The 27,323-nt window shown below is 38.7% G+C and overlaps 1 protein-coding gene across 2 annotated transcripts in view; it reads left to right on the top strand.

The window, feature by feature from the left end:
* GRAMD2A (GRAM domain containing 2A) overlaps window positions 1-27,323 on the top strand; it is a 77,077-nt gene that overhangs the window by 19,228 nt on the left and 30,526 nt on the right. For both annotated transcript variants that reach the window (XM_051981927.1, XM_051981926.1), the window contains exon 2: window positions 25,188-25,318. The gene's annotated coding sequence lies outside the window, so the exon portion shown is untranslated. The remainder of the gene's footprint in view (window positions 1-25,187; window positions 25,319-27,323) is intronic.

Here is a 27,323-nt window from a genome sequence, read left to right as displayed (position 1 = left end):
ACAAAGTCAACCTAACCCAGTATAAATTCATATTTTTTATCTTTATCTTTTTCTTTATCTTCTTTCTATTACTTAGATATTATAGACTCATTGGATTCTAAGAAGCCATCAAGTCAAGGGGATGGATACTTATATTTGAGTGGTTACATGACATTATAGATGAGTTCTAGATGGCAAATTCACATTTACCTTTGAGTCTTATTAGCTATGGACCTTTGAACAATAACTTACTTCACTTCTCTGTACTTCAGGTTGCTTGTCTGTAAAGAGGGAAGAGGAAGAAGAATACGTGTAGTACCTAATTCATAGGAAAACTCAAGTGGCATAATGTATGTAAAGTATTTGTTAAACTTTAAAATGTTAATAATCAATAATAACAAACTTAAGTTTTTAACACATGTAAGAGTCCTTAACAAATAATCATCTGGATTCTGCTTGAACACTTCCAGTGATAAGGAAATTAGTACTTCACACAGCAAATCATTAACATTGTACGAAGTTCTAGCTTTGTATTAAGCTGAAATTTGCTTTTACCCAGTGGTCCTGGTCATGCATCCTGGAATTCCACAGCAATTAATCTGCACTCCTACATGCCAAATATTTGATGATGTCTAGCATATCTTCTGCTAAATCGTTTCTTCTATAGCATAAGCCTCCTTAATTCCTCCACCTGTTCCTCCTGTGACATGGTTTCAAGACTCCTTTCAATTCCCATTGCCCTCCTCTTGACATGATCCAGTTTGTCAGTACCCCTTTTAAATTATGTTCAGGATCGAAGACAAACTCCAGATGTAGCATGATCTGTGCATAGCTCTGAAGGAGAGTTATGATCTTTTTCTGGAAATAATAATAGGAACAATAATAATAAATACTAAAATAATTTTTTGTAGTGCAGATCTAAGTCATCCTCTTATTCAATAAATTTCTTTGCCTCCTTAATGCCTCCAGGATCAGATAGAAAGCCCTTTGTCTGACTTTTAAAGCTTTTTTTTTTTTACAACCTGGGCCCAACCTATCCTTTCAGGCTCTTTGCACCTTGTTCCCCCTCCTTACAATCCAGTCAAATTGGTCCTCATTTTCCATATGTGATACTTTATGCTAACCTCCAAATGTGGAATTCTACCCCCCATCCCCTTCTCTATCTCAGAGAATTCCTCACTTCTTTCAAGTACCTCCTACACAGAGCCCATCCTAATTTAATCTTCTTTCTCCAGACTACTTGTTGCTGTCTTCCCCTTCCAGATTGATTTCTTCCTTCCTTCCTTTCCTCCCTCTTTCTCTTTTTATTTGTTTCTTTTTCTTGTTTTTTTTTTTTTAAAGGCCATTCTTTGCTTAATTTCTTTCTTACCTAGCCTTAATCCCTGAATGGGTGTGGCCTCAGTTAAATTGGGACCTGAAAAAGACCTTAGCTTAAAAAGACCAAGGTCTTCCACTGTATCCAGGGCCATCTCCAGTTGTCCTGATCTATATCTTGCCACTGGACCCAAATGGTTCAAGAGGAGAAAATAAGGTTGGTGATTTTGCACAACCCTCCCTTCCTCAAATGCAGGTCAAACTACAACACAAAGTCCATCCTAATTTAACTTTCCCCTACAACTGCTAGTACTTACCCTTTCAAACCACTTTGTAGTTTAAATTTTAAATGTATTCTGTATATAATTGTTTTGTGTACACATATAGGTACATAATATCTCTCCCAATAAAGTAGAAGCTGCTTTAGAGTAAGATAATTTCATTTCTTGTCTTTATGTTTCTAATGCTTAGTACAGTGCCTGATGCATAAGTCCCTTAATACAGGTCTTCTTAAACTTTTTCCACTCGCAATCCTTTTTCGCCCAAGAAATTTTTACTTGACCCTGGTATATAGCTATATAAAATAGGTTTACATATCAAACATTTACTGATAATAAATTATAATTTTGCAACCCCCACATTCAATTATAAGGCACCATATGGCATCATGAACCATAGTTTAAGAAGCTAGGGCTTAATACATGATTGTTGACTATTTAGTAATATATTACAGATTATTTAACCTCCATTTGTGTGTCTCTATCATTCTTTGGGTTACCTGCAATCAATCAACAAGATTTAGTTAATGCTTTCTACATGTCAGGCACAGTGTTAAATGCCAGGGATACAAATACAAGTAGAAAGCAAGCCAGTTCCTACTCTCAAGAACTTTACATTCGAATAGGGGAAAAAACTGTGAAGGAAGCTGAAAAGCCAGGAGTGTGGTTAAGGATAAGGAGGAAGACTTGGCTGAGCTGGGTGTCCTCCTTCAACAGAGTTTCTGGGAGGGGCCAGTAAGTCACTGGGAGAAGCAACAGAGGTTGAGTGCACTTCTATTTGTCTGTATTCCTCAGACTGAAGCATTGGAGCATGATAGAGGAATGTCAGAATGGATGTCATTCTGGAGAAGAAAGTTAATTCTTTAGCGTGGCCGTTACTTTATTGATTCTCTAAAGATCAATGTATTTTATGACTTGTGAAGAGATTGGAACCACACTGTGTCTAAAAAAAAAAAAAGATTGTCTTTTTTGCTAGGGAATTGCATGGGAATATTGAAGGTGATATGCAGATTTCCAAGTGCCATCCCATTACTAAATGCCCAAAAATAGGAGCAGGGATGGTGGTAAGGATTTTTACTTGTATTTTCATTGGTAGAAGGACATCCTAGGGGAGTAAACCCTCTTTTGGAATTCAGGTCAGCTCTTCTCTGTAACTTCTAATCCTAAAAGGTAAGACTTGCTCAAGCTCCTGCTGTCAGTATATATTAGAGATAGAACTTGAATTCAGATCTTCCTGCTTTCACAACCAGCTGTCTGCCACACTGTGCTGCTTCTCACTATAAGATATCTTTCAGGAATCATGCAATCAGGAGAAGAAGTAAGAGTTTGGGGCTAACTGATGGCCAAAGTGCCTAGGTATTGTGTTGGGCCAGTATTTAGATCTAAAGTAAATCTTCCTTTAGTGGATTGGCTGTACCTTCAGCAGATTTATGAGGGGACATTGGAAAAGAATTACCGTGATAAAAAGGTGTTGAACAATTATGATCTGTGCAAGGTTGGGTTGGGGCGAGGCACATTGATGAGATAATGTATCAATTGAAAGATGTAATTATATGCTCATACAGCACCAGCTTTTGCAGCCTAAGCTTACCCTCGCTTTTTTTGTTTGTTTGTTTGTTTGTTTTTGCCGCGGGAGGATGGGGTGGGAAATGGGACAAGACTTTCAATTTTATTGATAGAAAAAGTTGCTCAGTGTTGGGCTGTGGGAAATCTCCTCATTGAAGCAACTGAGCTTGTATCTTCAACACTTAGGATCCTTCAGCTACACCCACAGAGAGAACTATGGTAAATGACTCTGGACCACAACATAGCATTTCCATTCTTTCTGTTACTGTTTGCTTGCGTTTTTGTTTTCCTTCTCAGGTTTTTCTACCTTCTTTCTAGATTAGATCTTTCTTGTGCAGCAAGAGAACTGTATAAATATGCATACATATATTGTATTTAACGTATACTTTAACATATTTAACATGTATGGGACTACCTGCCATCCAGGGGAGGAGGTGAGGGGAAGGAGGGGGAAACTTGGAACAGAAGGTTTTGCAAGGGTAAATGCTGAAAAATTGCTCATGCATATGTTTGTAAATAAAAAGCTATAATAAAAGAAAAAAGAAAAGAAAAGAAAAACACTGACACTTCTTAGAAAGATGCCTTGGAGCACTGAAAGAGAAGTGTGATGGGCTTGCTCATGGCCACTGAGGCCTGCTTTCCAGCCACTAGTGCCAAGCTGTCTCTCTTATTAGTTTTTGTTTGTTTGTTTGGAGAAAAGCCATATCATATAAGTAGTTTCGTTTTGCATTTTCAGCCCAGCACCTGACACATTAGTAGTCACATAATAAAGGCTTATTGAATTATAGTTATCATTTTCCTAAGAACCTCTGTTAAATTTGTCCTCTCCTATCTTATATGTATAAGGTTGATTTATTGAACTCAAGTGCTTGACTTTATCCCTATGACAATTTTTAGAGCCCTATTAAATTTCACTATTTTCATGTTAGAGAGGGAGGCTCCCAGTGCACATGCTGGAGCTGTCCGCTTAGTCTCCCTCCCCAGGTTCCCTTATCCATTAACAGTAGGCATACCAGATATCAGACCCAGTAGTGAGGACACTGGGTAGACAAAAGAATGGGACACAGGCAAAGGAATTCTTTTCTTTCATTCCAGCTGACTTCCTATCACGTTACTCCCAGCAGCTGTTCTAAACTTGCTCTTAGCCCTGTTCCCCTGCCACTTATTCCTAGCAAATGACTGAGATAATTGTAGTCTTTTATGGAAGGGAACCATACTAGATACAGGGAATAGCCTGAACAGGAACTGAGGTGGAAAGTCCGGGGCCATATTCTAAAGAGAGTTTTGTCCAAAGCATAGAATACATGGAGAGAAGTAGGTGAGGTTGGAAAGGTAGATTGGGACCAGATTTTGAATGCCATGCTAAGGAGCCTGGATCTTCTGTGGTAGTTAATGGAGATCTATTCTGCAGAACAGGAGAGTGACATGATAGGTGACATGGATTAGCTCATAGTAGCTATTTATTACAGTTCTTAAAGGTTTGTGAGAAGCTTGCATATCATCTCCTTGGGGCCTCATAATATTCCTGGGATGCAGGATATTATCACCATTTTACAGTGAAAAGGGGGGGTTTGAGAAAGGTTATACAGTCCTCAGTGTCTATAGCAGAACTTGAATTCATTTTCTTGACTCTAAGTTCAGTATTCTATCCACTGTGTCACATAGCTGCCATGAGGTAATTGAACCTTGCAGTGTGTAGAATGTGTTGGGTAAAGAAAAGAATCATAGCAGGAAGAATCATTGAAACTATTGAAATAGTCCAGAAAAGAAGTAATAAGAATCTGGACCAGGATAGTTTTAATGCCAGGGCCCTCTTTTATTTCTCATTATTCCTTCATTAATTTTACTTCCATATCTCACATTCCACTACCACCACCCAGAATGTGGAAGACTTTAAAAGTTAAACAGAACAATTTGTACTTTATCCTGGGAGCAAAAGGGAGACACTGAAATTTCTTGAGTAAGGGAATAATCTTTGTTTTAGGAATATCAACTTGACACTTAAGTAGTGGGTAGAATGAAGAGGGAAGGATTTGGAGACAGAGAAATCAATTAAGTTATTGCAATAGTCCAGGTAAGATTTGGGCCGGGAGTAGAGTGGTAGCTGTGTGATTAAAGATTAACTGATTAAATATGGGAGATGAGGGAGAATTATTTTGAAACTGTAAAACAGGTTGACTAGAGGGATGGAGGTACTCTCAAAAAAAAAACAGGGAAGTTAGAGAAGGGGGGCGAGATTGGGGAAAGATGTCACTCTGAGCCTCAGTTTCCTCACCTGTAAAAATGAAGATCTTGCTTAAATGGACCTATTGGAAGGAAAATGCTTTGTAAATGAATTGATAATTTATGAAATTGGGAAGGCAGGTTTGCCTGGGTTTTTTAGGTACTTACTTGGAAAGTCCTTGATGGCAACAGAAAGTAAGGCTGCAATCACACTTTGGTAGGGCACAGATGGTGACAGGACAAATATCCCTGAAGGCATAGAGATAAGCAGTGAAAAAGGTTAAAAGCATTGACCCCAGAAGACATTGACAGCAAAGTCTATACAACTTTCTTTGATTCAGCACATATATTTGATACATGTTTAATATATGATATAATTGGCAAGTTATGCTTCTTTGATCTTTGGGATGGTTTATAGGTGACTTCTAGGTTCCCCTTTGTAATCTTACTTTCTGCTACTGCTCCTTTATATTGATTATTTAAAAACAGGCAGGAGGACCCTAGCAAGATACAATCTTAACATAGTAAACTTTCAAACTATGTAAATATGACTGATACTTTCAGTTTGGAGTGTTCTATTTTTACTTATTTATTTATTTTTTGCTGAGGCAATTGCGGGTAAATGACTTGCCCAGGGTTACACAGCTAGGAAGTATTCAGGGCTGGTACTCTATCCATTGCACCACTAGCTGCCCCTGAGTGTTCTATTTTTCAAAGACTATTAACTAGTTGGAACACATCCTGAGAATAGATAAGGGGTTCAAAGCTATGGCTAAAGAAGAGAAGACTTGAGGGGGCTCAGCTTTAAGGATTTGAAAGACTCTGGTGGAAGGATAGTATCCTTGGATGAGGCACAGAGATACAGGTTTCAGCTTGAGAAGAGGAAAAAATTACCTACAAGTAGAGCTGCTAAAAATGGAAGTGGGAGGGGCAGTATCTGTTCTTATCAGTTCTTATCTGCTAAATCCTGTCAACAGAAGATGATGCAAGCCTTTGGTGTTTGGAATGAGGTGAGTGGGTGCTAGGCTGGTGCTTTGAAGTGAAGAGATGAGCTTCCAGGAAGGGGAGGGGAGGAACTGATATCTGCTAAAGAGGCAACTTTGCAACCTCCTTTATATACTGGTGCTGAATGAGTAGGTAGGGTCTGTTGCATGGAAAATGGCATTACTATTGAAATACAGGTATGACTGGGTAGGCAGGCAGAATTCAGAACCAGGCACACACATACACACACACATATTTTACCTGGAGCTACCCACTGCTTCTCTGCAGCTTCTTGACCCAATTCTGGGTTTGCTTTGGGTTTGATTTAGTCCCATGCCTCGGGTTGGCTTTCGGTGTTCAGGCCAGGATAGAAGCAGGGAGGTTTGCTTGGGGTGGAACAGAGCCTTTGTGGGTGGATCAGGTTCTAAACTTTGTGTAGGTAGATCTGTGAGCTCATCTGCTTGGCTTGCTGTTCTGCAAGCTCCTCATCTGAGCTCTCTCTGCTTTACGCTCCAATCCTTTGTTGCCCCTTTTTTTCTCTTTCTTTATTATTATTGTTTTCAGTCTGTTTTTAATTGAGTCTGATTCTGTGTGACCCCATTTGATATTTTCTTGGCACAGATACTAGAATGGTTTGCCATTTCCTTCTCCAGGTCATTTTACAGATGAGGAAACTGAGGCAAACAGAGTTAGGTGACTTCCTCAGGGTCACATAGCCTGATTCGAACTTTGGGAGATCACTGTGCCACCTAAGTTGTCCCCTTCTTGTTCTTTATTCCCTCAGAGTCTTACTTTTTCCATAAGGCTTCTGAGAAGATGTCTATGTTGGAAGGTCAGAACAGATGACCACTTGTTAGAGATGTTGTAGATGTATTAGACCAGGTGACCTCTAAAGTCCCTTCCAACTCTGAGATGCTAGCATCCATTGACTATTCTGCCTAGAATAAACCATGTCATGGGAACCTAGGAGTTATTTAGAGTTGGAAGTAGCCTCAGATCGTCAGTCCCTTCATTTTACAGAGGAGGAAACTGAAGGCCTAAATGATAAAGTTACCTTTCCAACTTAACATGAACTGACGCTAAGTGAAATGAGCAGAAGCAGGAGAACATTATGCACGGCAACAGCAAGATTATACAGTGATGAAAGTCACGTTCATCAGAATTGATCAACAATGAGATGATTTAGGCCAGTTCCAGTAGTCTTATGATGGAGTGAACCATCTGCACCCAGAGAGAGACTATGGGGACTGAGTGGACCACAACATAGTGTTTTCACTCTTTCTGTTGTTTGCTTGCATTGTGTTTTCTTTCTCAATTTTTTTCCCTTTTTGATCTGATTTTTCTTGTGCAGCATGATTTGTGGAAATATGTATAGAAAATTGTACATGTTTAACATATAGTGGATCGCTTGCCATTTAGGGGAGGGAATGGAAGGAACGAGGGAAAAATTAGAACACAAAGTTTTGTAAGGGTGAATGTTGAAAATTATCTGTCTGTATATTATGAAAATAAAAAGCTTTAATTAAAGAAAATAAACATACATGACACATGCAATGCAAATGGGAAAAAGAGGTTATCTGTCCAAGGTCACAGAGATAGTAAATGAGTAAGATGGAGTGAGGTTAGCCTCCTATGAAGGATGAGTCTTGGCCCATCTCCCAGACTTTGGAGAGGTTTACTGATGAGTTGGTTTCAGGAATCTCTTTTATGGGTCTGAATTACAATGAAGTGTTATAAACCTATAGAATTACCTGACTGTGGGGGTGATTCATTCATTTAATAAATATTTGAGTATCTAATGTATGTAGTATATTCTGTTAAGTGCTGTTGGGTGACAAGATGAATAAACCAGTATCTGTGTTCCAGGAATTTGCACTCTAGTGGGAAACAGTAAGGCTAGTATGTGTAAAAAAAAAAAAAAAAAAAACAATGACTACAGTACAAATTGTAATATAATACAGGAGTGACAAACCAGTGGAGTGGGGAGGAAATTCTGAAGAAAAGCAGAGTTTAAAGGGACAGATGACTCCATTCTCTATCATGGCACAGCCCAAGTTGGGGCCTCAAATCCCTTGACCATTTGGAACAAGGTGGTCCTCATGGGCAAATTCAGGGGCTGCTGTATCACAGAAGTAGGTCTTACGTTTGACAAATACTCTCCTTCCCCCCCACCTTCCATCCCCTTCCATACACATTCATTCTGGAATGAATGTGGCAAATGTAAGACGGGAAGCTGGGGGGGTGGGGGGGAATGGTCCTCCCTTGTCTTGCCATTGTATTTTTAAGTGGATTTTGTCTGCTGCCTAAAGGATTCCGCAGCTGCCCTCAGCGGTTGTGTTTGTGATGACATCTCACCTTTAAGTCATGCTCTACAGTTTTTAAAGTTTGTCATATACATTTCTCATTTGGTGACCCGTTGAGATTGACAACTTGGCAGAGGTAACAATCACAGCTGTCCAAAAGTGGAATGGAATTCCTTAGAAGACAGAGGGTTTCCCCTCCCCTGAGGTCTTCAGTAAGAGGGCAGGTGATCAAGGATATCACAGAATAGTGCAGCAAAGTTGACAGATGCTAAGCTTGGAGTCAGGAAGTCCTGGATTCAAATTTCATCTCTGGTATTTCCTAGCTAGATGACTCTGCATAGGTCACTTAATAAGCCCCCACAATTTCCTAAATTGTCGATTTGATGATTGGATGATTGTGATGTGGAAATCACAGGACCCTAAGGGTGTTTATATGTGAAATTTGTAGGATGTGAATTATTTCCATTTTACAGTTGTGGAAACTGAAAGACATGGAGCCATTAAGATTAGCAGCAGATTGAGGAGGAGAAAAAAGCCTAAGTTTTCTGCTTCCTCATACCATGCTCTTTCATGATCCTGTCACAGAGGAGTCGGTTTTCCCCAAATCCAACCCTCTCAGAAAGAAAATGACCCTGGGAGGTTGGAAGATGGCTTAGGAAGTTCCCCATCATAGCCCAGGCTTCAATCCTTGCTCCTGTGAGACCCATGATGTTTTGATGAGTGGCTAAGCCCTGCTTCCCTCCCGTCTGCTTTCAGCGTCAGGAAGGCAGGCAGACAGGCTCAGGACGACAGTGACTTTTTATTTCCCCAATGAATGTGGGATTCATGTTTGCAGACTTGAATGACCAGCTTCTCGCCCAGAAACATAGCTGGGGCTCTCGGAGACCTCTGATCAGAAGCCACATCAGTATGTGGTCCAAAAGAAAGACTCTGTGTAACTCGGTTCACGTGGCCCTGGCCACAGATCTCCTCCTCCTCTGCTCATCAGGCTGTGGTGGAGTTGGCTGGCTGCTTCGGGGAGGCTGGGGATGATGGGGGGAGCAGCGCACGGAGTTTGTTCTGTTTGTGTCCATTGCCTTGTTATTCTGTTTGCCGTTGCCTTGTTAATTAAGCTTCCTGAAGAGCCTTAGTGCCAGTTTCCTCCTGTGTCAGTCATTAGGAATGTCCCATTTCCTAAAGCTGGCTTACACTCAGAAGCAAAGGAATATGGTATCAGTCTCTGCCCAGCCCCCTCTCTATCCCCACAGGCATTTCTCTGTGGCCAGTCATGCTGTTTCCTTATGTTAGAAAGAAAAGCATCTGTGTACTTAAGGCAGAAAAAAAATATGAAGCCTTTGTTCATTTCCCATCATGGTCCAGAGCCTACTGTTCCCCTGGAGTGGTGTTTCCCAGTAGTGTCCTAGTGTGACCTGAGTGTCTGTGCCAACGAGAAGGCTTTGGGGGCTGGTATGCCTGGAACAGGGGGCCAACCCCATCCATTTTTCTTTGCTTGTGCCAATGTATGTGTAGCAGGGGCAGGGAAGTAGTGGAAAATGTGGGGTTCGTAGGCAGGTGGGCTTTGTCATTCCCGACATTGTGGAGACATACAGATCCTCAGTAGGTATTCAGAGCAAATGACAAACTGCATTTTGTAGTACTTGAAGGTTTAAGGAAATGCATTTCTCTTCACCCTGTGAGGTACCGATTAGTATTGTCGTCATGGAAGCCAACTGAGGCTCAGAAAGGCTAAGTTAACTATCTGCCTGTGGTCACACTGTTACAGAGTGGATGAGGTAGGGATTCAGTATTTGTGGGAACTGTGGTGAGGAAGCAATCCACTATGTTGGAAACTATTGGCTACAAACACCTAGACCAGAGATTCTTAAACTTTTTGGTCTTAGGATCATTTACATTTTTTTTAATGGTGCTTTATTTTTCTGAATCTATGCAAAGATTGTTTTCAATATTCATCTTCACAAAACCTTGTATTCAAAATTTTTCTCCCTTCCCCCCTCCCCCAAAATAGTAAGCAATCTGATATAGTTTAAAGTTGTGCAATTCTTCTAAAGATATTTCCATATTCATCATGCAGAACCAGATCAAGAGAAATAAAAAACAGAAAGTAAAAAAAACAAGCAAGCAAGCAAACAACAACAAAAAATGAAAATACCATGCTCTAGGATTCTTTACATTCTTAAAGATTATCGAGGATCCTTCCCCAGAGAATTTTTGTTTATGTGAGTTTTAGTTACTGATATTTATCATGTAAGAAATGAAAAAATCTTCATATTATTATAAAAATGGTTTTAATCTCATAGATTCCCTGAAAGGATCTCTGGGCACGGACCACACTTTGAGAAGCACTCATCCAAACTATGCCAGGACTCAAGGATCCAGGAATTCTAAAACTGGAAGGAACCTTAGAGGTTATGTTAGTCAACTTTCTTATTTTATAGATGAAGAAAATGACCCCCAGAGAACTTGTGCTCTGTCCAAAGTTGCTTAGGTAACTTAGATCCTGTGACTCCAAGTTGAGGGCTCTTTCTGTTGCACGGTGTTGTCCCTTCTTTCAGTGAATTCTTTATTCTGACTTTATGCTGCCCACCCCAACCTTCCTTTAGCTCTCAGGAGGATTTGGGGACATGGGTAGCCAATTCAATGAGACTGTGGAAAAGTCATCTCTTCACTCAGAATCAAAATAGGTGGTGCAGTGGATAGAGCACCAGCCCTGAAGTCAAGAGAACCTGAGTTCAAATCTGGTCTTAGACACTAACACCTCCTAGCTGTGTGACCCTGGGCAAGTCACTTACAATTGCTTCAAGGGGAAAAAAAAGTGCTATTAGGAACTTCAGCCCAACTTGCTGAGCTGAAATGGGATAGGATATATTTATAACCATTCTCTCATTCTAATTTGATAAAAAAAAAATCACTAAATCTGCTTAAAGCTGCAATGGAGCTTAGAAATCAACTAGACCTATTCCTCTCTCATTTTTTAATAGATTAGGAAATAAAAGTTCAAAGGAATAAAACAACTTGATTGGGATTTCATAGCAAGCCAGTGGTACAGCCAAAATTATAACCTATATCAATTTGATCACTAATCCAGGACTCTGGAAATACTGAAAGTAGCTTTGACTGTAATTATATGGTAATCATGTTTGCCCATCCCTCCTTTGGGATAAACAGAATTGACCACTGACCACAAAAGATTATCAATTGTCTGAGATAAAGATGACCACAAATCTCACTGCTGATGGCCCCTTCCCCCAAACCTGCATAGGTAGCCGCTCCTCTGAGGGAGATGTGGATGTAGGCACTCAGTGATCTTCCTCTTTGCATCATCAGGCTTCTTGGGGCTAAGAGGGAGGGAGGGAGGGAGAAAACTATGTTTGTGGAGAATCTGCCCCTAATTTCCTGTGACATTTGGTAGTCTACTCTGCTTAGATATCTGGAGTACTTGTGCTCATCGCTCTGGATGCTATATATATATATGAAACATACATACACATATATATGTTTTTTTAAATTTCTTTTAAGAAAATTTACATCTATTAGAAGGTCACCAGCATAATGAGATGGCCAGGATTTTTTGGTGGTGGTGGTTTTTTTGGGGTTTTTTTTTTTAATGAACCACTGTGCCCAGAGGTTGTTCCAAGTGTTAAAACATAAAATATAGCATTAGCACATCATCATTGGCAGGGCACAATCTAGATGCTTCGGGACATTTATTTAGGACAGAAGAAGCATTATCTTTATTCAATAGGAAATATGCCTTCTGCTTTCCAGAATAAGGGGATGGATCAGGAAACATGTGAGGGTTCCATGTGACAAAAAACATAAAATCATTAGGGGGCTGGTATGAACTAGGAACACAAAAGAATCATGGGGTTTCCTGAAGCTTATACAGTATCAGATGTGGTTGTGACTGTGAGTGCTCCCAAGTGGGCTGGACCAATTGCTGGGTTCCTATGGAAACTGATCATTTTACATATTGAAATGTCTTTGTTGCAGCTCTTTGAGCTGATTCTAAGCTAGGAGAAGAAGATTTTCAGTGAGTTGGGGATAAGACAAAGATGCAGCAGGCAGGAAGAGGAAAAGGAAAAGAATTCTGGGTCCTTGGGTAGGCACAGTATAGTTGAGAGAGAAGTAGGAATAAATCCTGACTGGGCTTTAATCTAGTCCAATGGAGTTAATCTTCCTCTTCTAGTAATAGATATAAATAATAATCTATTAATAGTTCTTAAATATTGGTAAATAGCTCTCTTGGGATGGGAATGTAATCAGGAAGTAGCATGTACACATATAAGGATGGGAATTTGGATAATGTATAGGGCTGAGGAGATAGAAACATTAAGAGTGACATCTTGTGACTGAAAAATTGGTGTGATATCTTCAGGATTTATTTTAATAAGGGAGCACCTTTGTGGTGTTATCTGATGTGCACCCAAAGTACTATGCCACATCCACTATATGTGTATGATAATATATTTACTTTTTATGATCCCTGAATTCCCCCCGTAGAGCTTCATTCATTTGAATCTACAATGTTTTTTCTCTTTCCAAGAGTCCCTTATGATCCTGAAAATATTCCTCAGAAAGATAGGGTTTATTACAAAAGATAAAATAGATAACTTTGATTATATGATATGGAAAGCAAACCAAAAATCAATATACCTAAGATAAGAAGGGAAGTGGGTAAATGGAAACGTTTGTATTTTGTTTCAAAATTTTTTCTATTAAATATCTCTTTTATCTCTGATAAAAGTTTGATTTCCAAAGTATATAAAGGATTAATATAAAACTAATACCCATTCCCCAATAAATAAGTGGTCAAAGGATATGAACAAATGGTTATCAAGAGAAGAATTGAAAAGTTATCACAATCACTTGAAAGAACTCACTAATAATAAGAGAAATACATATCAAAACAAACCTTAGGTTTTACCTCCCACCCTGAAAATTGGAAAAGATGACCAAAAAATTGCAATATTCAATTGTTGGAGAGATTATGGGATCCTAATCATACTAAAGAATTGTTGGTGGAGCTGTGAAATGGTACAACCAATAAATAAAATGACCAATTTTGGGAGGGAAAGGGATTGTGAGGCAATTGAGATTAAGTAACTCATCCAAGGTCACACAGCTAGTAAGTGTTAAGCTTAAGTAAGTAAATGAGTTACATTTGAACACAGGTCCCCCTGATTCCAGGGCCTGTATTCTATGCACTTTGCCATCTAGCTGCCTTGATGTCTTTGAACAAGAGACTTTGTTAGTAGACTTATATACTCCCAAGAGCACTATTGATAAAAATAAATATTTATAGCAGCACTTCTTTGCTATAGTAAAATAATTGGAAACAGAATAAATAAATGCCCCTTGATTGGGGAATAGCTAAACAAACTGTGGTACATGAATGGAATGGAAATTACTATGTTATTAAATTTGTGGTGAATAGAGAAGCATGGAAAGATTTACATGAAATGATGGAGAGTGAAGCAAATAAAGCCAAGGAAACAGTTTGCATAGTAACAACAAAATGCAAAAAAACAAACAAACAAATATTCACCTCTCCCCTTAAAAATAAAATATGATGTAACAAAATTGTAACGTTCAAACAGGATTCACATGAAGAGAAATCAGGACATCTCCTTCATGGAAGTAGTTGGTCCACAGGCATTACGCATGGATTTTTTCAATGTATTGATTAGTTGTATTGATTTTTTCCTGTCTTAAAAAAACCTATCTCTTATATGGAATGCTTCTCTGGGAAGGGGGAAAAGATCGTGGGGATAGTTATGATAATATTAGAGTGCCAGGTCTGGATGTGATCCAGTTATTCAAGTTACTTAATCTGTTTGCTTCAGTTTCCTCATCTGCAAAATGGGGATAATAATAGTACCTTCCCTCTCAGGATTATTGTGAAAATCAAATGAGATAATAATTGTAAAGTGTTTATCATTCTGACTGACACATAGTAAGCACTATATAAGCATTAGTTATTATAATGTAAGAAACAGAAGACATCAATTAAGACGTTTCAAAAAAGAAAGAAAAATACTCCTTGGAGGATTTACAGCTTTTCCAATCATTAAAGCACAGCTTAGTTAAAGCAGGACTGTTAGGAATGAGGGGAAGGGAAGGGAGAGGATATCAGGGGAGTGGAGATCCCAAGGCTATATTAATTCTTTAAAAACTAGCAGATCAGTATCTTTACCCTCTCTATGTGTAGATAGATCCTCTGTGTGAGCCATTTCTTTAACTCAAAGCTCTCCCCAGACAGGGTTCTGTCTCTGTAGCTGTCTTTCCTACATAAACTTTCCTGGGAGCCAGAGAAAAGGGAAAACCTTTCTGTGGTTTCCCATTAAGTGCCTGCTATCCTTTTGTTCCCCATTCCAAAGACTCCTGTGTTAAGGATCGAGGATTCAGAGGCAAGTTTTCATCAAATGCACTGGTGAGGTAGAGAAGAGCTTTTCTCTTCTGACCCCTGCTCTGAAGCAGGCAGGATTAGGTGGAGGATTTGTGACTTAAACTGCTTCTAATCTGAAGCTAAATTTAGAAATGGGACTGACATCCACATGATTTTCTTTTCTTCTCTAAAAGGGAGGTTCCTAGATGGAAGCCTCACAGTAGTGAGGAGGGGAGGAGGAGAAATAGAGAAAGAGGGGTAACTAGAAGAAGGGATAAAGAGAGAAAAAAGAGAAAGAAAGAGGGGTGGGGGAGAGACTCAGGAAGCTCTAATTCCAGAGAAGGAGGCTTATCCAGACACAAACTTGATAATGTGGCTTGTGATACATATGAAGCATTTGTGGCCCCTGAACTGTAAATAATTAAAATTCTGGGGGCAGCTCAGCAGATAGAGTGCTGGCCCTGGAGTCAGGAGGACCTGAGTTCAAATCCAACCTCAGACACTTAATATTTCCTAGCTGTGTGACCTTAAGCTAATCACTTAACCCTGATTGCCTCACAAAAATGAAACAAAAGAATACATTCCTCTCCCCCTCAATCTATTTCCAGCTTCATTACTCAGAGATAAGACAAGTTGATGGGGAGCCTTAAATTGCTTCATAGGGCTTAGTGAGCTTAGAGCATCATAACACTGAAGCCTTCCTGCTCTGTCTCAATCCTAGACTTTCCCTCACCCCCAAATTCCAATACAGCCATGGCCACCTGCCAATTCTCCTCTCTTTCAGCTCTAGATCAGGCAGCTGGGTAGCACAGCAGATGGAGCACTGGGCCTGGAGTCAGGAAGAACCACGTTGAAATCAGCCTCAGAGATTTACTAGCTGGGTGATCCTGGGCATAGTGTGACCATTCAACTTCTGTTTGCCTCAGTTTCCTCAATTGTAAAATGGATAATAGCACCTACTTTAAAGGGTTGTTCTAAAGCTCAAATGGGATAATAATTGTAAAAGCACAAATATTTAGTAAATGTTATATGAATGTTATTAAGAGTTTTAAACTTGGGTTCTATGGGCTTTTTAAAAAAATTACATCTCAATATAATTGGTTTCTTTTGTAATTCTACAGATTTTATTTTATGCATTTAAAAGCATTATTCTGAGAAGGGATTGACAGGCTTCATTAGGCATTGCCACAAGGGTCCAAGGCACAAAAAGAATTAAGAACCCCTAGCCTCAGCCTATGTAAGATTTTAAGATCCTTCCAGGACAATGACACCATCATTGTAGTGGTCCTCACTCCCAGGACTGACTGAATTCGATACAACTTCCTATTTACACTTGTATTGTAAATTCACAGGGAATTTAGTGTCCAGCTTCCCCTCAATTAAATGTATATTGTGTTTCAGATCAGATGCCCTGTATTTTTGTTTTGAGATGACTTTCTGAAATGCATTCTTTTAGTTTCTTGGGCAGCTAGCAGGCAGGAACAGAAAAAAGAGTTAGAGGGAATGTTGCTGTGCCAGTGGGCACAGTCATTTCAGTTGTGTCTAACTCTTGGCAACCCCATTTGGGGTTTTCTTGGCAAAGATACTGGGATGGTTGGCCATTTCTTTCTCCAGATCATTTTACAGATGAAAAAACTGAGGCAAACTAAGTTAAGTGATTTGCCCAGGGTCACACAGCCAGTAAGTATCTGAGGCCAGATTTGAACTAAGGAAGATGAATTCTCCTGACTCAGGTCCAACACTCCATCCACTATGGCACCACTTGACTGCTCCAACATTCCTTTAGTCGAGCAGTATTTTAAATCCACTGGAGTCCTTAGTTAGGGCTTGTCAAGGTGAGAGAAGAAGAAACATGGCCTTGACTTTAGGGAGCTTATCCATTTGGTTTTGAGGAAACTGAGCAGGGGATAAACATCGAATGAACTCATGTTTACAAGATGGAAATGATCAAGTTCAAGTCCTTTGAGAAAAAGTCTCCCTCACTATCCCTTAAATGTCCAGGTTTCTTCAACTTGACTGTTGCTTGCTGTAAAAGGGGATGTAAAATGACCCTACAGTGTCAAGTTCTGGGACCCCTCATCGAGAGAAAATGATCATCTAGAACCTGTCAATGAGTAGGTTTCAGAGGATCTATAAATTTAGATAAGGGGAAAACTGCATATTCATTTTCACTAATCTCTAACTGAAATTTAGCTTTTCTTTCAACCTAAAAAGATTATTCTGAGAAAAGTTCTGTAGGTTTTGCCACACTGCCAAAGGGATCCATGACATACAAAAAAGGTTAAGGACTTCTATCCAGAACTAATTCAGAACAATGTCCTTTGAAAATTAATTGAAGGAATTAAGTATGTTATTAACATAGGGAAGAAAAGACTTAGGGGGACATGTTTAATCACCTTCAGTTTTTTTGAAGTGTGGTCAGAGAGAATCAGACTTCATATGGCTCCAGAAAGGAAAACTAGACCAATAACTGGAATTTACAGAAGAGGGATTTTAGTTCAGTAAACAGAAGGGTGGCTTTTTGTATGGATGTTGTTTTTTAAACAAAGTAAAGTGAATCACTTTCTTTGAAGATGGGTTCCTCATTACTGGAAGTATTCAGACAGAGACCTGTGTGATCATTTGTTGGGACTGTTAGTGGAGGGGATTCATACTTTGATGGGAGGGTGAGTGTTGGACTAGATATTCTCTAAGGTCTCTTTCAATGCTATAATTTATTCCTAGGATGGAAGGGAGGAGGAGGAATGTTCCAAGAGCCACAGTAAAGGAGAGTCCCCAGTCCCTTACAGTCCCCTTGCATACGAAAGGATGCTAAGATAACTCATTAAAAAACAAACAAAAACAAACCTCCAACTGCTTGGATAGACAAAGATCCTAGCCAGTTTATATGGCATCTAGGAAGATGACTGATTTTTAAGCAGGTGAGTTTTCTGTCTTTGAGGAGCCAGGCTTAGCTACGTCCCCTCGGACTGCCCCCATCGGTACAGAAGCTTAGTTCTCCTGGCTGTGGCCCGGCTCCCTCGCAGGGGACCCAGGACAGAGTGAGCCTACTGTGGTTTCTCTGGCTGTCCTTGCGGAGTCTTTCCCTGCCAGCAGTTGACAATGGCCTGTTTCAGAGCACCAGGGGCCAGCCTCTCACTTTCTTGGCTCCAGGCTCGCTGGCAGCTCGGCTCTCTAGGTGGCTGCTTGGGGGAGGAATTCCTGCCTCGGGCCTCTAACTAGGACACCTCCCCCACCCCTTTCTAATCCAGGTAAATCTCAGTGGGACTGACCGGCAGGGAAGAGAAAGTCGTGTGGAGACCTCAGCCTTTAATGTTAATGAAAGTTTCCGAGACCCCTGGGTTTGGGATCTTTGCAGCACTGAAGATGGGCCAACATGAGCAAGAGGGGGAATGGGGCCTTCTTAGGAAGGAGGAAGGACTGGGACAGATCTAGTTAGGAGACGGGCCAGTGGAACAAAGCTCAGCCAGATGATTCCCTTCATTTTGGAAAACTATTTGTTAAGAACGTTTTCCTTTATCTGAGGTAAACTTTGCCTCCCTCATTTTCCCTCTCCCTATTCCTTAGGTTAATTCCATTTCTCACTCCCAGTTTCCCACCCATGGAGAGACAATGAAGATGTCTGATCCCTTCCAATATTTAAACAGTCATCATGTCTTCCTAAGTTGTTTCTCCTCTATGCTTAATTACTTCAGAACCCCTCAAACTGTCTTTTCCTTTCTCTAGTCCCTCCTTTATTTTTCTTAGCTGTGTTTGTCTCTACCTCTCCCCCTCTCTCAACCTCGCTTTGTCCTTTTCCATCATCTGCCTGCCCCTGATGCTGTGTTGTACAGCTGGCTTCTGCTGAGAATCAAACCAATTTCTTATGGTTCTTTGTTCAGTGGAGATAGGGGTCAGCTGATGGCCCTGCAGATCCTTGGGTGCAGTCATTGTTTTGCTGTTGTCATAATCTAGTCATTCTAGTAAACTTTTGAATATTGCAAATGACAGAATGCAAAAATTAGTATCTGGAGAATTATTGAGCTTAGAAGGGAATTTTCCTCTTTCCATGATCATTTCCTCACTTCCCCTTTCTAATTAAGCACATGTTTAGGTCAGATAGTCATTACTGATTCTTCTAGCCATTCTCAGTGTGAAATAAACTGGGGTGAAATCTTTATGGAAATAATCCATTACTGCATAGTGGATTAGGGCAGGTTTTGGAATCAGGAAGACCCAGTTCAAATTCTGCTTTTGTCACATCTGAGCTGGGAGAGCTTGAGCCCAATCTCTTGGTGTCTCAGTTAGCTCCCTAAGCCTCTAAACTAGAAATTAAGGACTGATTTGTGTTGGTGGAGGGCATTTCCACATTGGTATTTCTCACAACAGGTGAAATTACAGTTCCCCACCCTCCCTTTTCTTCCATTATCTTGCCATCTCTATATACCATACTCAGTGTTATCAGGATCTGTTGACTCATGAGGTCATGGTGATCCTTGGAAGGCTTTTTTTTTTTTTTTTTTTTGTACACTTACTGCTGTTCTTTCTTTTACTTGTCTGAATGGATATTACACAAACTGTGAAGCCACATTAATCAAAGATTAATGTATAAAAGTTAATATAAAATAAATATAAACTCTATTTGACAAAATTTTTTACAAAATCATTCAACAATGGTTCTCAATTTTTTTTTGTTTGGCATGGTATTTTGTGCTTGAAGATGAACATTTAAACTGACAACAAATAAGAGTCCTTAGGAAGTCCTGCCTCCAGACTTATTATTCAGGTTTTGAGGCAGGTTTACTTTACTTCGAGGAGGCAGCTTTGTGCCTTTTCTCCTTGAGCTGCCATTGTAACCCTCCTGACATCTTCCTGAGATCAAATCCAGCTTCAGCCATTACTTGTGTGACCCTGGGCAAGTTACGTAACCGAGTTTGCCTCAGTACTGTATACAGATCTCATATCTGGAGAAGGAAATGGCAAACTCTATTACCTTTCTAACAGTATATCATGAAGAGTCAGACGTGACTGAAGACAACAGAACACCACCAATACCCAACTGGGTAGTAGCTGAGAAATATGCAAATCTTGGGGGATGTGGAGAGACGGTTCATTCATTGAAGTGAAATGAAAATGTAAAGTCTTACAATTCAGGCATTAAAATTCAACTTTGAGAATACAGGTTTGAGGAAACGAGGCTAGTCTATATAGTCTATGTGAAAAAGATCTGAGAGTTTAGCAGAGGACTTTAATAGCAGGATGCAGGATGATATGGCAGCCAAAAAAATTAAGTTCAATTTAGACGATATTAATTAGAAATCTAGTGTCCAGGAAAAGAAAGGTCATGGTCCTACTGTCAACTTAGATCTAAGGAACTGCATACTTCTGGTGACCCCATTTTAGAAAGAATATTGACAAGCTAGATAGAATGTGCCCAGGAGAGACCTGAGACAGTGCCATAACTATCAGCAGTGAGAAGGACATGTTAACAGTTTAAAAGTATTTGCCAGGCTCTTATGTGGACGGATTACATCTGTTTTGCTTGGTCTCAGAGTATAGATCTAGTAAAAATACAAACAAATATAAAAAAATACAAACAAACATCCCTTATAAGGGATACAAGAGCTTCAAACTATTTCCCCAAGCAGACTGCAGGAGATAGGAAGTGCCCAGACTAAATTGATGTCTACTTCTATTTTCTGCTAGTATCTTTTTTCAAACTCCCTCAGTTCAAGTGTCATTTGACATATAGCCAGCAACCCATTATAGTTCTTAGTTCTTATGGTGTCCTCTCCCCTCCCCCTCTCCTTACTTAAGTAAATATTCCCAGGACTCTCTTTAAACAAACAAAAAAAAAAAAAAAAAAAAAAAGAGAGCAAAGCAAAACTGTGGTAAAAGAATTGATTTCACCCTTTTCCCATCATACTCTCTGTTTTATGCAAATCACAAGGGCTGGTCTAATGGGAAGAGATGACGGCCTACACCCCATCCCAGCAACAAATTGCAGCTAATCTTTCTTTGGTCTTCCTATATAATTATTTGAAAAGGATTGTTCTTAAGTTGTCTTTTCACTTTCCAGTGAACCTTGCCAGGTCCTTTCACTGCAATCCCAGTAGAATTTTTGTCATTATATCAGTAGTGTCCATCATAGTGGAAGCAATTCAGAATTATTAATTGAATTGCATCTTGTTAATACTATTAATTTAGTAAATAAAATATTCATGGAAAGAACAAAGGAAAATTTTTACCAAGCCATCAAACTAATGATTTGATTCAAATGGCTTCAGTTAATGATGTTTGCTGTCATCTTTAGTATTAATAGTAGTGGTTTACATTGATTTAGCACTTTAAACTTTGCAAAGTGCTCTCCTCTCAACAACTGTATGAGGTATTACCTCCATTTTATACAGATGAGGAAATTGAGATTCAGACAGTTAAGTGATTATAGAGGACAAAAGAGTAAGTGGCAACAGAATGGTACAATAGAAAGAACCTTGGTTCTGGAGACAGGGATTGAGATCAAATTCCACATCTGTGACTTTGGACAACCTCAGCCTTCTCACATGTGAAATGAGGATGGTTGGACTCTAATCCCTTCCAGCTCTAGACTTATAATCTTATGAATGTAGATTTAAACCCAATTCTTCTGACTCCTATATTAATTACACCAGATTATTTTCAACTTTATTGTTTGTTCAAGAGTCCAGTATTTTTTCTTTCCTTTAGCTCTTACTCTTTACCCCAAATGGAAGTGAAGTTACCAAGAAGGTAAAAATCCTTGGACAAATTACTTTTCTGAATCATTTCCTCATCTGTAAAATCAATGGGTTTGTTAGATTAGATTTCTAATATTTCTTCCACATCTAACATTCTCTTCATGACTCTTATCATTCTTCAGGGTCCATAAAGACTCCTACCTTTTCCTTGAAGCCTTCTTTGGCTACCCAACTCATATTGCTCTAGTCCTTCAAGGTTAGACCTTCTGTCTATGTCTCTCCATCAATACTTAATCATTATAACTCCCTATACTTATATAGCACTTTTAACTTTATCTGAAATGTTCGCTCTATTAGTTTGTCCTTACATTATAAGGAAGGGAGATTCTTTCTTGTCTGTGTTTGTGTTACCTCCTTGAGATGTCATCAAGGCATATAAACGGTGTCTTCTCTGTGACCCAACATCCTGATTATCCTCATGAAGGACTTAATATATTAAATATATTAATATATTAAAGAGAAGTAATACATTAATAAACTGGAACATCTCCAAAGTCCCTCCTCAGTTCTGATATTCTATGATTATATTACATTACTTGAGTAAAGGGAAGTTTATCACTTGTTTGAGTTATACTTATTGAGCATGGCCTAGCATTTGCAATTCTCAAATCCCAAGTGTCTTCCTTATCTACTGGCACACATTTGTGTTCCTATTTACTATCACTGTAGATGTTCCTTTTCCAGCCTTGTGAAAAAATTTGGCCAACTTTCTGGGCCTGAGTACTAAGAGTAGTTGGTTCCCAAGAGTTTTTAATCTTAGGTGATGAGTGGCAGGTTCCCCATCCTCCTTCCCCTCCCAAACCAATCCTCTGCCACAGTGCCTGGCTTGGCAGTCACACAATAACCTTGCCTGTTTATACTGGGGCTGGGACAGACCACACTGTCTCAAGGGCATACTAAAAAACAAAACAAAACAAAAACCCCTAACCACAAAAGCTAATCAGGATGCACTTTCCCTGGGGTGGAGAGTATAGTAGGCACCCAGGATCCTAAAAAGCAGTGATTTCTATTCTATTCCATTCTTTTGTAAAACAAAAAATTCAATTCTCAAAAAATTTTGAGTTATAAATTTCTTCCCCCTTACTTCTTATTCTGCTCACTGAGAAGGCAGGAAAAATAAAACCCATTACAAATATGTATTGTCAAACAAAACAAATTCCTGTATTAGACATGTTAAGGAAAGGAGAGAGAGGGGAAGGAAGAAGGGAGGGAAGAAAGGAGAGGGGAAGGAAAGGAAGGAGGGAAGAAAGAAGGAAGAAAACATGTTTCAATCTTCACTCTTGAGCCTTTCTCTACCTGGAGGTAAATAATGTTTCATCTTAAGTCTTTTTTTTTTTTTTTTCTTTTTTTCTGAGACAATTGGGGTTAAGTAATTTGCCGAGGGTCACACAGCTAGGAAGTGTTAAGTGTCTAAGACCAGATTTGAACTCAGGTTCTCCTGACTTTAGGTCTGGTCCGCTATCCACTGCACCACCTAGCTGCCCCCTCATCTTAAGTCTTTTGAAATTGTGCTAATTCATTGTGTTGATTAGAATTTCAAAGTCTGTCGAAATGGTTTATTTATTTATTTACAATATTATTGTTACTGTATAAATTATTCTCTTGGTCCTGGTCATTTCATTTTGGATTAACTCATACAAGTATTTCCAGGTTTTTATGAAATTATTTTCTCTTCATCATTTCTTTTGGAACAATAGTATTCCATCACATTTATATACCATAACTTATTCAGTCATTCCCATTTTTGTGGACACTCTTCAGTTTCCAGTTCTTTGTCCCCACAAAAAGAACTGCTATAATTATTTTTGTATAGATGGGTCCTTTTTCTCTTTTTTTGATCTCTTCAGGATATAGACCTAGTAATGGAATTTCTGGGTCAAAAGGAATGCAAATTACTTTCCAAATTGCTTTCCAGAATAGTTGGAGCCATTCACAGTTCCATCAACAGTGCATTAGTGTACCTGCTTTCCCACAGTCTCTCCTTGTCTATGACCCTTTCTGGGCCTAGCCTTCCACTCAAACAATAATTCTTTCATAAGAATCTGTCCCAAAGAAACTTTCCGATGTTAATATGAGCAAAGTACATGGCTCCATTCTTGCAGTTATGCCCTCCCTCTGATGATACTCCATGAGCTGGAACAGAATTACCATTACACCACTTGGGCCTGGAATCTTGAGCCCTAATTTCTTGGGATAGGGTAGGAAGTCCTATTCTGTCTTGAAATTCTCTGAGACTCAATGAGTCCCATGGATGTAGGCTTTCTTGTTCCATTCCTTTCTTTTTGGGGGAACATGTGATCATTGACACAAAGACCATAGGCAAGATCTGAACTCTAGGGAATCTTCATGAAAATCCTAAAAATGATTTGTATATCCCAGGCCAAAATTCCAGAGTAGGAACCCACAAAGGTAGAATCATCTTATAGGCACCCTGGTCCAAAGTAAACCAGTCTTTGAAATGCAGATATGTTTTATAAGTTATTTCCTGGTTTTATTGGGTTTCAAGATGTCTTACTGCCCTTTTTGAGGACAGCCTTGATGCTCTGAGGGATCTCTAAATCCTCCTCCTGAAGAGTGAATCCTTCCTGAAAGATTCCATCTTCAAATTCTATTTCCCATCATAGTTCAGATCCCCTCCCATCAAAAGAAGTGCCTTGGTGATGTTTTATATGGGGAGGATTTATGGCTCTAAAGTCTTACAGTAGGAATTTACCTGCTGAGCTCTTTGGCAATTGGGAATTGGTCTTTTACAGAGCTATGATACTATCATCTGCATTTGATAAGCCAGGTATATCAACAAGCACCCTCTCTGAGTTCTGTGATGAGACATTTATGGGAATATGTTCTTGACTTCCTTGAAATACTTAGCTTTTATTTTCAACATGAAGTACAAATACAGTGAAGATAGCCTATCTCTGAAGACCATCAGAATGAACTAATCAACCCTAGGGACTCTGAGCCTGGATGAGATATAGGAATAGCCCAAAGTGATAGAAAGCAACAAATCCAAAGGAGACTGATCTTCAAATTAAGCCACATAAAGTGCTTTGACAGTCAATTATTATATCTACATAGTGCTATTTATGTTGGACTTTAAGATAGGTCAATGGTAAAATTATCATCATCATTTACATTTGAGAACCTGGAACAAGTTATTATTGGCTCTTATTAAAAAGTAAGTAATATTCTGTGATTCAGACCTCTTCTCATTCCAGATTTAATGTATTTTCTATACATGGGGAGATGGGGAAAGTACCATATTTCTTCAAAGTAAGGACTAAGTATGCCATCCCTTCAGAGTGAGGAAAAGAGAGCTAAAGTATTCACTCTTTGAGATTCTATATAACATTTGTTGAACTGAATTGAATTGCCCACACAGACTTTTTTTTTCTTCCAACAGAAGAATACTGGAATACCCTCAATGAACTTCCATTTCCAGATTTGCAATTTGGAAAGACTATACAAGGCTCTAAGTGCCTGCCATCATCTCCCAGTGTGAAGAAAGTTTATCATTAGAAGGCTGTCCACAAGGTAATTATCATTATCATTATCATTATTATTTATTTATTTATTTACCACAAGAACCCAGGAAACAGATAAAACTATAAAATGACCTGCATGTAGCCCCATTTTGCATCTACAATGATAATGTTGAAAATATTAAGGTAGAAGATGCTAAAAATCACCCATCTCTCCCTTTCACTTAATAGTGTTTTATTTCTTTCCAATTGCATGTAAAGATGGCTTTCAACATACACTTTTGTAAGATTTTAATTTCCAAATTTTCCCACTCCCTTTCTCTGTTTCTTCCTCCTCCTTCCCAAGATAGCAAACAATCTGATATAGGTTATACATATATAATCACATTAAACCTATTTCTACAGTAGTGATGTTGTGAAAGAAAAATCAAAACAAAAGAGAAAAACCACAAGGAAGAAGAAACAAAAAGAAAGTGAAAATAATATACTTTGATCTGCATTCAGACAAAATAGTTCTGGATGAAATCACACAATTCTTAAACTATCTAAATTCATTAATTTAATTGTTGGTTTTCTCGGTATTAGATTTTTATCCAAAGACAAATGATCTATTCCTGATTGAAATTCCATCTAGAAAGAAGGGTAACTCTTCTTGGAGAAGTTAATAAAGAAGCTGCTAGACTTTGATTCATTATATACATAGAAGCAAAAAAGAATTATCAATCCAAGGTATAAATGGACTAGATAAGTGGTCAAAGGATATGAACCAATAGTTCCCAAAAGAATTGCAAACTATTAACAATCATATGTTCCAAATCATTAATAATAAGACAGATGCAAATCAAAACAACTCTGGGTTTTGTGTCATACCCATCAAGTTGGTGAAGATGACAAAAAAAAAGAGGCCGTTGAAAGACAAGTACACAGATACGCTATTAGCAGAGCTATGAATTGATCCAATATTTCTGAACAACAATTTGGATTTATACTAAAAGAGTAAGTAAATTGTTCAGGTCCTTAGACATAGATATATACTCCAAGGTAATTAAAGACAGAAAAAAAGATCCCATATACATCAAATATAGCAGCATTTTGGGAGGGTGTAGCAAAGAACTGGAAAAAATAGTTGCCAATCAATTGGATAACAAACAGGTAAACAAATTGTGGTGCATAAGCATAATACAATTTTACTGCATTATTTAAAAAATATGAAGAATTCAAAGATGTATGAAAAGACTTATATAAACTGATACCAAGAGAAATAAGCAGAGGCAGTAAATCAATATACACAATACGCATAACAATGTAAGAAAGAATTAAACAACAATAACAATAACAAAAACCCTGAACAACTGTATAATTATAATGAGGGCAGCTAGGTAGGCAGAGCATAGAGCACCAGCCTTGAAGTCAGGAGGACCTGAGTTCAAAGATGATCTCAGACACTTAACACTTTCTTACTGTGTGACCCTGGGGTAGTCACTTAGCCCCATTTGCCTCAGCAAAAAAAAAAACAAAAAACAACAACAACAAAAAAAAACACCTATATAATTATAATGGTTGTTTGGCCCTGAAAAAGAGTTCAGAAACTTCCTTCTCTCTTTGCAGAATATGACATATTCTATCAAATAAGACCACAAGTTGCAGAAGAGTTATAGATTTGAATTACCTCACTGAGTTTCCTCATTAAAATTATGTATTTCAATATAATCACAGTTTTAGACCAAATGAAAAAATAGACCTCCTGCCATGTTTTATGACTTGAAGAAAGTGGTTGTTTTGGTAGAACAAAATACTATATTTGTAAGGATTCTCTACTGATGTTGACTTTTATACTAATTATATATATCCCTGAATACTATGAAGCCTTTTTAATTGGCATTTATATTTCTCATTTACAACAATGACAAAGAGATCAATACAACCTTCCATGATGAAAACATAGAGTGGACACAAAAAAGCATCTTGTCCAAGCTACAACATGCTGCTCTCAATTTCAGTGTGTATTTTTAAGAGGCATTGCAGAGATGAACAATGGGTCTGGGCTTAGCACTGAG

This window comes from Antechinus flavipes, chromosome 2 (genome assembly GCF_016432865.1).
Source record: "Antechinus flavipes isolate AdamAnt ecotype Samford, QLD, Australia chromosome 2, AdamAnt_v2, whole genome shotgun sequence".
In the NCBI taxonomy this organism is placed as follows: Eukaryota; Metazoa; Chordata; class Mammalia; order Dasyuromorphia; family Dasyuridae; genus Antechinus; species Antechinus flavipes.
Note: the sequence above shows the minus strand (reverse complement) of the source record. Positions and strands in the feature narration are given on the sequence as shown.